Source organism: Lagopus leucura, unplaced genomic scaffold, assembly GCF_019238085.1.
Source record: "Lagopus leucura isolate 7727_CA_CO unplaced genomic scaffold, USGS_WTPT01 Super-Scaffold_100021, whole genome shotgun sequence".
Taxonomy (NCBI): Eukaryota; Metazoa; Chordata; class Aves; order Galliformes; family Phasianidae; genus Lagopus; species Lagopus leucura.
In genome coordinates, this window is record NW_024962274.1 from 3,750,673 (window position 1) to 3,765,097 (window position 14,425).

Here is a 14,425-nt window from a genome sequence, read left to right on the forward strand (position 1 = left end):
GATAAGGGCTCATACAGGGTGGCTTTCAGCATAATTTGTGTTCAATCTTTCTCTTTTCTAATGAAATGAGTTATTTATTTCTGCTGTTTCAATCTTAAGACCATTTTTCTCTATTTCTTTTTGCTTTTCATATTGAACCTTTAGATAGCATGATATGTTCCAATGCATTGATGTGGCTAAATCACATAACAAAGATATATAACATCAAATTAAAGATTAAGGAATGTCTAGTGTATAATTTTAATTCTGTTCTTGAACTGCCATGTAAGAATTATGAAACTATTAAATTCATGCATTAAATTCATCACATAGTGTTGTAGGTTTATCCAGTGTGTAATAAGGCATTTGATTAAGTAAAAGATAGCTGTAAGTATCCTGGGCCTGATCCAGTCATCACAGAGGCTGATACACAGCTTTCGATCATTACAAGATGAGGGGGATTGATTCCTAATTATCACCACGCACATAAAAATGAATTTGGTTCAACAAGAATTCAGAAGGATAGTTCTGGCTTATTTCTCAGTTTTTAACTTAGGGGAGTTCCAGCAGCATTCAAATCTTTTAAAGAAATTTGGATTTTAACTTCATGTAAATAGCTGCAGATAATTGTACTTCTTTAAGACAATTCCATCTATGACACATAGTTACGGTGCAGGAGAGGGAGGCAAAATTCCAGAATGATGATTCCAGAAGTGATTTATTTAGCATTGTAACTTGACTTTGTTTCCTGGCAGAAACTGATTGTGTTAGTTTGGTTTGGATACAGTGTATTGACAAAGGGCGGGTTGTTTTTCCCTTTTTATCTTAGTCTGATGTGGAAATAGAGAAAAATAATCTGTCCTGAGAGCAAACAGCAATCCCAAACTCATTGTTTGCTTGAAATGGCTGACCTTGCTAGGGATATATGCACACAGATGATCAGACCTCAGCGAGTCGTTAGGAAACCCTGGCAAGTGACAGGGTGCCTGTGCGAGCAGATGCAAGGCCCTCTGCTCACACTGTGATGCTGGAGCTGTAGGCTAGGGATGTGCCTGGGGAAGTCTGCTCTACAAAGCCTGGCTCACCTCTCCTCCTACTGAAGTTCTTTTGAGAACTGACATCCAGTCTGCCCAAAGGCAGAAGGGAAAGGCACAGTGAGACAAAGTCCTTACCCCCTGGAGTGGCAGAGCCTGCTGTCCCCTGAGTCATAACACTCTTGTGGGTCCAGGTTTCAGCACAGGGACTGGGCGGGCCAGAGCCATGCTGATGGTCATCCTGCTGATGTAGCTGGGGCTTTCATCCCCGACCCCATTTTCTCTCTGTGGACGCTGTGTTTCTTCCTCGGGTTGGCATGAGAAAGCGGTGAGGCTGTGACACAGAAATCACCTTGTAACTTGATATTGGAAAGTTTAGAAAATTGACTGCTGCTAAAATAGGAGCTATGAAAGTGCCATCTGCAGTTCAGTCGCACGGGGCAAATCTCACAGGCCTTATGCAGTCGGAACACCCATGGAGCAGGCACTGCAGGAGCTGACCTGCAGGATAATAGAGATGCATACTGTATGAATCGGAAGTAACACCTGGCCTTTGTCTGGAAAATTACCATTTTTTTAGGCCAGTCTTCAAAGCTAAACATTTCTTTAGGACTCTGGAGCCATTGAGGAGGCAGACAAAAGGAATAGAGTCATGGAGAGACATGTAAAAGCTGTAGACCCAGCAGAAAAGGCGAGAGGGTATGGGAGAGGGCTAGGGAAACAGGAGTAAAAACCTCAGTATAAAATTCCGTGCAGATCAGTTTTTCCAAGGGTGAAAGGAAAATGCATTTCCCAATAGATTTAAGTGATTTCATTACACAATTACGTGCTTGCCTAAACTTCAGCCACATACTGTTACCCATCCTTGCAAGTAATCAGTTTTTGATCTGTTTTACAACATATGCTTAGCTTAACCATAAAACACATTCATGTCTGTGTTCAAAAAGACACAACCATCAGATTTTTTACTTTTTTTCTTTTCATTTTAGTGGTAGGGGTCATTTTTGAGTAAACGCACAAGCCATAGAAAAAGAATGCCTGATCTTTAGAAAGACCCAACATACATTTGCTATATACTTCCAATGAAGGATAAATGTTGCTCTTCTACATTAGCACTCCAGTTTCCAAACAGATGCACAACTCATTATACTCAGGTACAAAAGAAACAATTTTCATGGCATATCCAGATTATTTGAAGTTGCATTCTCACAGATATCTGTCTCTGGTCTGAGACTGATTTGACACAACCCAAGAGTAGGTTGAAGTCAATAGAACTACTCAAATGCTTAAAATTTCACACTTTCTCAAATGGTTCCATTTCTGGATCAGGCTCTCATGAATAATCAGACCTTAGGCTTCTTGGACTTTTCTTTGGGTGATCAGGTCATAAAAATGAGAATGCCGTCTTTGTAGAGAGTTAGCAGACACAAACTGCAAGCTGATCAGCCTAATTGTGTGACATCCTTCCCTAAATCAAATTAGTCACAAACGATTATCAGTTGCAGCCCTAAATCCTGACGTAGCTTGGAAATATATGAGTTTTCATAAAGGTTATTTTGGAGGATCAGGAAAAAAAAGAAAAACATATTATCCCTGATATATCTGGTGACACTTCCTAACAGCTACAAGAAAACTTTAGGGAGAATTTCTGTATACAGTTGCACATTTTTCAAGGGCAAGTCAGCTAGCTGAGCCACAGTGCTGGAACCTGCTGCCAGCAGCCACCCTGGATATTTTTGCCTGGTCTTATCCATGCTGGTTCACAGCTATTAATATTTTGAATAAATTATGCAATTTGGATTTGTACAGTTAGGAAAACAGTCTTCTCATCTGCTGGTAGCACCGAGTCCACAGAGCCTGAGTTTTTCTGGGCTGCCTGTGTGAGATGTAGAGGTTACGTCAGTGTTCAGGTTGGGCCATTCATCTCAGAAAACTTCTGCAACCACTTCACAGACAGCAAGTTGATATCGTCCCTGGAGAGCACACCTGTGCACAGGCATTTCCTCAACTATATACCATATTCTTACATGTAACACAGACAAGGAGCCAAAGCCATGTCCCGGTGACATGCCATGTTAAAACAGATAGATAGCTATTTCAGCACTTTCTCTGCAGTGCTGTAATCACAACTGCATATTACACCTTTGCAGGCAAACTTCTCGAGACATTAGGTATATTGTGTCCCATTACAGAACAATTTGAGGTGTGTATACATTGACTGAACAAATAATTAATGGTTTCCTTTTCTATTCATCTGTCTCTTCTACTCTCAGCTGATTTTTCTCTGTATTAGTCTTTAAATCCATAATTGAAGGAGCAGATCTCTCTCTTTTTTTTTTTCTGAACACCTGCTTCCTGTTTTCAAATGTAGGGTAAGTCATAGTGTATATTTTTTTTTTCCCGAGGGGAAAATTCTTTACTCCTAGAGCACAAATAAGGTTGTTTATATTTGCCTCAAGTGCCAGAACTTAACATACTCTTATGTTCCAGTTATCCAGCTGACATTCTGTATTTATTAGATTTTTAGTACAGTATGTGGCATTATAATCAATGCGTTATTGACAAAAGCACTTGGATCATACACTATTTATTTAATTTACTGCACTGACTCTTATGCAGTACATTTAATGCATACACTGTGTTTTCCTGGCACATTCAGATACATTATTCAGAAAGGGCACATGGATTGTGCAACAAACCACTATAATGTCTTAGTTATGTCAGAAGCTTTTCTGTAAACTGTTGATCATTAACTCATTCTCTGCTGCAAACCTAGCTTGCTACACACGCTTTGGGCTGTTATTGGTGAAGTTTGCCCATAGTTATGCAGCATTTTTGATGTCTAGTAAAGTCATAACATAAGCATTTTATTGTAACCTGCAGGCATTATAAATACTAGATCTCCAACATTTTTATAACGAGTTGTATCAAAGGCAATCTGATTGTCACTCTTTTAGGATTCTTCCATTAGTAAGCAGCCTTATATTACAGGCATAAAACACTGTTAAGCATTTTAGCTCCACCAGACTAGCTGCAGCTGTGTCATATTTGTGTTCCCTTATTTTATGTGTGCCAGTTATCTAGATTAAAGTTGGAATAGCATAGCACTCCACTAGATGACAGGCTTGGTTTAAAGCCAGACCACTTAGTGATGCTTATCAAACAATTTTCAGCTACATACAGTAGCATAATTTAAAAAGCCAAGAAGACTCTAAATTATCAGACATGCCATAAGAGATCATTTCTTTTTTGGATGGAAGGTTAAATAATTCCCCTTACAAATACATGGAGCCTCCCTAGTCAAAGGCCTCAGTAAAATAATTCAATTTCACTTTTTTTTTAGTGTACAATGAATGTACACTATCTTACCCAGTATGGGACCCAAGATAGAAAATTTGTCAAACTAGTGGTCCATGGACTTCAGCAAATCTTGCTTTCAGAAACTCATTTTCCTCTTTCCTTGGTTGTGACTTTAACTATTGGCTCAACTCTACCTAATGGCTTGCTCCAAGGCAGCTATGAATTGACCTGCAACCCCACTAGACGCAAGTTCAGTTTGACCTTCCCATCCAATAAGGTAGGACAACCTGTACTCATGGATTGCATAGATTTGCGGGAAGAGTGTGATTCCTGGTTTTGGCACTCCCTAACCCTCAGAGATGCATAGTAGGGAGCAGTTCCTGCACTCTGATGACTGTCTGGACTGGTATCAGGCTGGTCTTTTGTGAAGGCTGTTACAGGGAGAAAGGTTAGCCTACCTTCAGAATAAAATTGCCATCTGTCTAGACTACCAGCCTGAGGACACTGACCGCTGCTCTGCCCACCTCCAATGCACAGTGTTTGCCCAGATTGGGCATGAAGGGGCTTGGAGACAAGAGTTGTGCAGAGAAAGGAAGATATTTCAGTAGGGAACTGGTTAAGGCTGCAGTAGACTTCTGCATGAAAAACCATGCTTCATTGTTTTTGCTGTGCATTGTAAACTATACTATAGTTTATAGTAAACAAGCGATAAACAACAGAAAAAATAGATAGCATTTAGTAAAAGTTTATAAATGAAAGATGTTAAGAAATGCCAGGTAACTTGAGCATCTGTAACAGTCATGTTACAGCTGAAACCTTCCTGTGATAAAAGCAAAGAAACTAAATGCATACTGATGCTCAGAAAGGGTAAAGAGCTCATGGAATGCTGTGTGTAAAGTCTGATTGATTCATTTTTCTCCCTTCAGAAAACTAAGAAACATATTCACAAGAATTTTTGGGTTTATGCTGTGTGCATTTGTATTTTAATGTCCAGAAAAAAATGTCTTGCACATTTCCCTTAGCAATACCTGCCAGTGTTTTAACACTACAGGGCCCAATTGTTCACCTGCAGGAGTCAGTGAAATTTTCCCACTGACATCAGAGACAGCAGGATCAGGCCCCTAATTTCGAGAGAATTGAAGCCATCCTTAGAACAGCACATGCTCTGCTCTTCACTTTCTTTGATGACTTCTAACATTCTTTTGATGTGGACTCCAAAAAGACATTTTCATCTTTGGAAATGTGTTTTTTAAAAGATGAAAAACGTTGAATAGCAGAGTGAGGACATTTTGTGTTTCAGGCCACAATTCTATTTAAGCTAAAACTTGCTAGTAACTATTAGATGAAAGAGACGAAAACGTAGAATAAAAATTGTTGGACAAACAAAATGAATAACAACTTAACAGACAGCTTTCAGACTTGTGGAAATACCATGCTGTTTGAATCATTGGTATGGACACACATGATATGCACTGGCATAGCATAAAAATGTCACTTACATCCTGGTGTCTGTCTGTGATTATGAGCAAGATATTTTATCATCGATCTTCTTGTGAGCATCCTTCATCTGCTTCTCTGCACTCTGTAGAAAAAGTCAAGAAAAATGGGTAGGAGGGTGTAATGCCTCTTATAAATAGAAGCCCAGTGCTCTGGCATGATGGTGTGGAAGGAGGGGGAGAGGTATGTCAGGATTAGATTTGCTTAGGGTTTTCTTCCTAAGTGTTTTTCTTTAGAAAAAAAATGTGATGAAATCTGGATTAAAAAATAAATCCAGTGGTTAGACAACTGTGGAGGATGCATTGCACTACTGCAGGGTGTTGAGTTGTTGGAAACAAGCAGTTGATGGAATGTATTCATGTTGCTGAACATAGTATGCTGGAAAGATGCTCCAGTGTTACAATGATACATGTAGTATAAGCAATGAAATGGAATTGAATAGATAAAATTTCCTTGCAGAGGTTAAGGCTTTGACCTCAGTTCTAAAGTGACACAATTTCCTTTTCATTTTGTCTTCCATCTGAATGATTAATTATTATCAAATATTCTTTAAGAGCATCTGTTAAACATAATTACTTTCCCTTCCACATGTAAATCAGGGTCTTTCTTTAAAAAAAAAAAAATGCAGTTTATACTTAAATTAACTACTTTTATCTGCAGTTTGCAAGTTAAGGTACATGTAAAGCCTGTGGCTATACTCAAGGCTCAGTTGTGCCTCCTAGGCACAGTGTTAATTAAAGGGTGATGTGGATTTGTACCACTCTGAGAGGAACTCTGGAAGGGATTATACCTTAGAGAGACACAATGCCTCCAGTGCACCACAGCATGTAAGTAAAACGCACATGTTGTGCACTACCCGCGTTGATGTTGCTCAGCATCTCTGTGGGCCCATCTTCTTCCCACACTTCATCCAGTTCTCTGGGATTCGTACCTACGGGGCATCAGGAAGAAGCACTGTTGGCCAGTTCCTTCCTGCATGCCCAGGAAGGGATGATGCTGACATCCTCATTGTCGCTGACAGCTTCTCAGTCTGGATGCAGTCTGGCCAAGGATAAACAGAAATTGCCAAGTGTCATTTCCTAATTATAGTTTTTCTTTTTATTCATTGACAGGTCTTTTAAAGTCTGACAGCACACATAGAAGGCTTGACAGCTTCTTACATCTTACCTGCACTCGTTCTACACAACTAATTTTTAATAATTCTATGTCCAGCAGCTGATTTTGTTCTAGATATTTTTCATCAGGGATTATTTTTCCCTGGAGTAGCTCTCTTGACACCAATGAAGTTGCGTATGATTTGCCCAGCACAAATAAGACCAGCATCAGAGCCTTAGACCTCTGTTTGAAAATACTGACAGTATCCAAAGGACGTATTCTAATCTATATGTAAATAATGTCCATGATTAATTTAATGCACATTTAAGGGTTTTTCAAGGCCATATTACTCACTGGATTAAACGTACATTTTTTAATGTATTATTGTTATTGTACATCCAATAGATCTATTACAGCCCAAGGTGATTTTTTATGACCAAGTAATAGACCACTGAAAATAGGATTTATTATAGAAATGCCAACACATCCTTATTTATAATATAACAATACAAATTGCTGCTGTAATAAATACTCTTCAGTTATCAAATCATTAATCTTTTATGGCAACACTGACAAATGACCACATAGGCAGTATGATATGACTAATGAAATGAATTAACTTTCAATTTTAAATTGGTTATTGGATCTGGAATAACTGTATATTACACGGTGCTGTTTACATTTTGCATATCTGTATCACAAGATGTGACTGTACGTAGTCCTTTTGAATATCTACAAATGCAACATGCAAATGGTATCACTCTCAGCCCACAATCCAACACAGATCAATAGACTGCATCCACTTAGAGGAAGCTACTAGCAAGGAATGTTTAAGAGCAAAAATTTTTAAATCATGCCAAACCATTTTGGTAAGACATTATTAGTCCCTAGAGGAAACGGGTCAGTTGTTAAGAGATTATTAAAATCAAACAAAATAGGGCAGTTTAGAAAATTTGGCTGTTGGGGGTTCTTTCTTTACCACGTTTACTTCATGAGAATCTGCTCAACAGCAGAATAAAATGTGTATATATATATATAAATATTTAAAAATATGTATATTTGATCTAGAAAAAGTGCAGAATCATGGTCCTTTGTAGAGATTCTACATTTGTATCAAGTAAAATAAAATCAGCATGCAAGATTAAGAAAATTATAAAAGTGAGCTTTGCAAGGAGTATATCTTTGAACAATGAGATTGGCAAGTCTAATAATGTAAGAAATGTACACACTGTGACTTTTGATAGCTCAGAGCTGCAGATACTTTTTTTTATCCTTACAACAGACGAATATTTTAGCAGTAGAAATCAAAATAAATTAACAAGTCATTATTGGTTGCAAAATGAGCAATTGTCCAGTACTACAGAATTTTATCAATTTTATGCTTCAACATCAGCAGTAATTAATTCAGAACTGCTGTTTTTAAGGCATCAAGAGTTGATTGGTAATAAATGAAAATATTCCTTTTTTCTTTCTTGATCAGTTAGAGAAGATGTATTTAAGAGAAACTTTGCACATATTTTCCAACAGCTGGTTAAGTGTGGTCATTTTTGCTGTCAATACAGTATGCGGATTTTAAAGAAAAGTGAAGAGATTAGATAATTAATTTGAAAAAACAGTAATTGCGATAGGATGAGGTGAGGATTTTTTCTGTCTTATACTATGCCTTCTCCAACAAGATAGACTCAGCTCAGGAAAACTTTCTCCTTCATGGAGAATCATAGCTTCCTGCTCTTGGCTTACTATCCCTCCTTTTGTTCCCCGCCCAACTTCAAGTCTCCCAAGTCACCCAGAGCAGCTAACTGGTGATTTTCCACCTGTAGTTACTTTTGGACTTATAATTGCTATCTCAACACTGGAGGGCAAGTCAAAACTCATTCTAGGAATCAGATTGTAAATGGGTTGCAATGATGCAACAGCTTCAAACAGCTGCCCATGCTCCATTCACACTTGATTCTAAGCCCATTGAAGTTACTATGAATCTTTCCTTTGACGTCAATGGGCTTCAGATCATGTCCTGAGCATTTTTTAAAAACCTCAGACAAATCAAAACCATTTCCTTTGGAATGAGACTGTTCACACCCTTTGGTGAAGACTATTTCCTTTCCAAACACAGCATTCATACCAGAATCGTGTCAACTGTGATTTTTTATTTTTTTTTTTTAAATACCAAAGACTCCATTCTTTTAAAGAAGCAGCAAGCATATATTTTTTTTTTTAACTTACATTTCACCTGCTAGCAGCTAAACTGTTTTTGTTCAAACTTTCAAAAATATCCCCAGCTGAGCAGGCTAGATCTACAGCCAAACGTGGGGAACATTTTCAAAAGTTGCAATCTTTTAGAAAATTTGGAGATGGAAACCCCTTGCAGACCTAACCATAACAGTCATCATATTTCATTTGGTGAGGGGGCTTTTCCTGCATGTTGCCACCAGTAGACTCCAGTGAATCATTTATTCTCATATGACCTATTACATTATAGTAAACGCAGCTTGTGTAACAGAACCAACGTAACATTAGCTCTCACACAACACAGTGCTCTAAAGACTACATACATTGATTCAAAAATGCTTCCAAAATGGAAGTAATTAAATGATAAGATGTAGATCTGGAGAGAATAGATGCTGCAGTAGTAGCCCTAGTAGTTGCAAGAAATGTCAATCTTGCTGCCAGACACACTCCTGCCTGGCCCTGTTTCTGCATAATAGTTTCCTGAGAGAGATTGGAAGACTCTTGGATCATTTTGCTTATGGAAATCAAATGACAGAAAAATAACCTTACTGAACCCTTATGCTGACCACCAGGAGCGCAAAGAGTGCCACATACTGCCCTCCTTTTGATGACTATTTTGATGACTTGGTGTTGTGAATGGTCATTTCCTGGAAAGAGCAAAACTGGAAAGACATCTTCTGAAACACTATTTTGATACGCAGAGGAGGCCAAGCAGAGTAGCCTGATTTGAAATTTATTCCTCTGCGTAAGTGGATCTCCCATAAATTTCTGCACTGGGACATCACTGACTAGTGGTCTATAGTAACTATTTTGTTTCTTTTGTTGAACACTGCAGTAGTAGCCCTAGTAGTTACAAGAAGTGTCAGTCTTGCTGTCAGACATACTCCTGCAGGGACACTGTTGTGTGCACCATACATCCTCCTGGAAAGGAGTGCTTGAAACTGTATTTTGGTCCATTTATTCAACGTGCAGTTTTCTCCCTTGTATCTTACTACTTACCTGGACATTTCTATATTGTTTCATCAATACAGCAACTCTGCTAAGGATATCACTCTTTCAATGGAGAAGTGTGTAAGCTTTCTTTGATTCCTATTCTGAAATAACACATTATGGTACTGGAAGGACCATCTCAATCAGATTAGGTGAGTTACCACAGAAAAATTAACGAGTCAAGCTGTGTTTTCAAGTCAAGTGCAACCACAACAACCCTGCCTTAGTGATGGCCATTACCTATTTTATTTATGACTATGCTGGGAAACAACACTCTTTAAAATTTACTTCTTGAAGAATCTCCTAGGAAGACTTCTCGGCACGTTCACTGGTGTGTTTCTGTTGTATTGGTCCTCCATCCCTTGTAAGAACACGTGTGTAAAACAGATGGATAAGGTGATCATCTGCAATCACCCCACCCCCACCCCCCCCAATCATTTTCTGAGTATCCTGAAAAGGGAGAAGACATACCTCTCAGGGGCCCCAGATCTGTGATTGATTTTGGTGCAGAAGCAAAAGCACATGTTTTGCAGGCGAAGAATGTAGATCCTGTGGGAAAGCTTAGAATGCACAGTAGTCTCGAGTAGAAGCTGAGTAAGTGAGATAAAGCCCAAAGATGGTTCCCTGGAGCCTACTATTGGAAGAATTGTCCAAGCTGTATGGTAGACAATCCTGGGATGAGAGAAAGCAAAAGAACTGAGTACAGAAATATAAACTAAGAAAGTGCTCCCAGAATGAAAACAGCTAAGAAGCCTGGAAATGTTTGTCATCTACTGCTTCTGGACTGCATCGCTTTCTTCTATGGTAATGAAAGACCAGCTCTGAGGAAAAGTTACTGTCCAAAAGCTGTACTAGCTGGGTCTAGCACTCCAGTAGGGGGAAACAGAAGGGACAGAGATGATTAGGTTGCCAGAATATGTGAAGCAGCCTCCAAAATAAGTACCACACCTCAAATAAAAAACAAACAAACAAACAAGCAAACCATGAAGTATAAAATGAGCCTTGAAGGCAGTGCAGGGGGTCACAAGTTTTTTTTTGGTGTGAGGGTCTTAGTGGCCTCAGCTGATGTCAATTTAAAGAGACAAACTAATACACCAGAAGCAGGAAAATAATGTGGTGTTATTCCCTGAGGTATGAATAGCTCATCAGACAGTTGGTGGGTTTTTTTGTTTTTGTTTTTGGTTTTTTTTTCAGTTAAGGGGAAAAAAAAAAAAACCCTCCTCTCAAAACAACAGAAAAGTCTCCAAACAAAAAAACACCACAGTTCCTCTGAGTATGAATTTAACCAACTGGTTTCCTGGCTCTATTGAGTGTTTTTAATCCCAGCAGAAAACCTGACTTGCTTATCCAGCTAATTGGGACCTTGCTTGTATTATGTCAGTTCAGCAATCCTAAAGAAAAAGGCTAAAAACACACACACAAAAAAAGAAGGAAAAAACAGGCAGCCATCCTGTGGGTTTAAGAATTTCCCTAGCAGATACTGGATTCCCAGTTCTAACTCATTTCTTTAAACAGCACTGGTGAACATCAAAGAGTACAGCTCAAAGCATGCTGAGTCCCAATTACACACCTCAAAAGTAAATGTTACGTCAATGGAAAGTCTTCAGAAATTCCAAACGAAACACAGGCTGAGATGTCCAAATGCTCCTTAAGAATTGCAGACCCTTGCTTTACTGATAACGATTGCTTCATTAAAATGCATAGTTTTTAAAACACAAAACTACATCACTCCATGAAAAATTTTTAGAAATATTTTAAAGCACATATGGATATTATTACTCTTTGCAAGATATTAGGAAAAGAAGTGTCAAATAATTAATTTCATTGCATTTCTTTTGCTTTTAACAAGCCATCTTTAGAGACAGGAAATCTTTTCTGAACACAGCTCGTGTTTCAAAGGAGAAATAGAGTTTGTACAAATAATTGGTGCATGTTGGAGTCTGAGGAGCATGAGCTGTGTCATTAAAAAAAAGAAAGCAGCCTTTAAAAGCTGTGTAAACTCTCTGTAGCTAAATACAAGTTCAAAGACATATCTCTTTCACATCACTTACCAAAAAATCATGGCCACAACAGTCTTTGATTGTTGGGTGGGATTTTTTTTTTCCTCCCCACAGTAATGCACAGATGCAATGAAAAAAAAAAAAAAAAACTATCAATGTTGCCATAAAATTAATTCAAATAAGTAATGAATTAAAAAAATAGGTACAGTGAGTGGTCTTTTGTTTCCATTGTGCTTTCTCGCTAGCCATCATCCCAGTGCTCACATGGGTACTGATGTCAAATATAAGTACCCTCATGCAAATGTGTCCAGTGAACTGAGTATAGCAGAAGAAAAACAAAGTGGAAGAATATTTTAGTTTATTACAATAGTGGAAAAACTTTCACAAAAATTTATATGCTATATTATATGTGCTACTATATCACTTAGGAAAATATATGTCAGTTACATAGAACTGCTTCTTTATATGCTTAATTAATCCTCTATATTAAACTCCCAATAAAGTTTTGTATCCCCAGATATATAGAGTACTGATATTTAGCTCATTTCACCTCATCTTCCTTCTGGAACAGAAAGTTCTATTCATCACATAGTTCTGGTCTTCTAAAAAAGTAGAACAGGTCTTTCCTAAAGAACTGAAATTAAACCAGAAGACTGTTGGAGTGCATTCAACCTCTCTCTTTTATTATCATCTTTATTCAAGCCTGAGTGCATTGCAACTGAAAGTTTTAAGGTATAGGAGATGTATCAATTCTACAAAATAGCAGATATTCCTAATAAATACCTTTTTGGATAGCATAATGCATAATTTTAGAGGGCATAAATAGCTGGAATACTTTGAAGTATTCAAAATGTGTCACAGTACCTGAAGTGTAAAATAATCATTTGTTATTACGTCTAGATCTTTGTCAGAGTTAGTGTTTTTCACTTAGTTTTCACTGCTTTCTAGTTATCTTCCTCTCCTTGCTTTTCTATTATGTTACATTCCTTTTGATTCCACTTTCAATCCCATTGCTTCATTTCATAGAATATTAGAGTAGGAAGGGACATCTGAGGTCAATTTAGATCAACTCCCCTGCAATGAACAGCGACACCACAGCTAGGTCAGGTTAATAAAAAAAAAAAAAAAAAAAAAAAAAAAAAAAAAAGTGTTTTCCTCTTTCAACCCAGGACCATCGTATCTTTCTTCATTGTAATGATTTTCTCTATTTATTCATTTTGCTTTTCTTCTTCAATAGCTCTGTCAACCAAAATTCAATAATTTCCTTTTGAAAAGCATGAATGATAAAATTAGAAGGGGTAGAATATACACAGGGTTTCATACTAAAAGCAACAACTGTAAGTGTCATGGTATGAAATTCATTGATCATTAAGAACTTTTTGCTTTTACAAAACAACCTATGATAAATCCCTTTCATGAGGATGGCTCTATTATTATGTGAAAAACAGCAGAAGGTTGCCCAGATACACCCATGCTGCCTAACCTGAGCATTGGTACTGTTGGCACCCAGTGCCAAAAGAGACAAGGTGGGGAGCCAGCAGCTGGGAGTGTAGCACAAGTGCTCAGCAGTTGCTGCATGCTCTTTTCAAGAAAATATTTAGATAAAGTAGTATTTTCTGTATTTCTGCTTGGCTCAGCAGGCAGTCATTAGGAGGGTTCTTATGCATTTCAGTCAGGTGTGGCCAATTAGATATGGGCAAATGCAGGTTTGGCAGACCCTGAAAACGTCTGCATCAAGGTAGTCAGGTAGCAGTACTGAAGCTAAAACAGAGAAAGCACACAGCAGGGAGGCAATGCACAGTAAATCATGAGGAGGTCTGAACTTCATCTTCTTTTCTTCACTCCTCTTCCCCCTCCCCCGCATACTTTCAATCATTTCTGAAATTGTTCAGAACTGTCAGTAAATGCTGAATCCAGACAACTGGCAGAAGTTCCTACAAGTCTTAGTACACTGTCCTCATCTATGTGTGATGATGAGGGTTGCTGTAGGTACAGGCTTATGTGGATGGGTTTCCTACCATGAAGGCTAACTTTTTTGTTTTGTTTGGGAAGCCTTGAATTGCAAACCACAACTCAGTAGTCATTCCTTGTGGCCCAGTATCAACTTCAACACAATCCAAACCACAATCCAAATCGTGAGATTAATTAGCTTGCTTCTTTTTCACTAGAATGAATCACAGAATCACACAGAATCACAGAATTGTAGGGGTTGGAAGGGACCTCCAGAGATCATCGAGTCCAACCCCCCTGCCAAAGCAGGTTCCCTACAGTAGGTCGCACAGGTAGGCATCCAGGCAGGTC

General features: G+C 38.3%; 1 long non-coding RNA gene across 1 annotated transcript; it reads right to left on the reverse strand.

Annotated features, from left to right (window-relative positions):
- Positions 1–10,396: 10,396 nt before the first annotated feature.
- On the reverse strand, positions 10,397–12,229 carry LOC122183988. Its single transcript, XR_006180464.1, has 3 exons — positions 12,176–12,229; positions 10,596–10,796; positions 10,397–10,485 (listed from the first exon to the last, which is right to left on the reverse strand). It is a non-coding gene; the product is annotated as an uncharacterized LOC122183988 (long non-coding RNA).
- Positions 12,230–14,425: the final 2,196 nt, after the last annotated feature.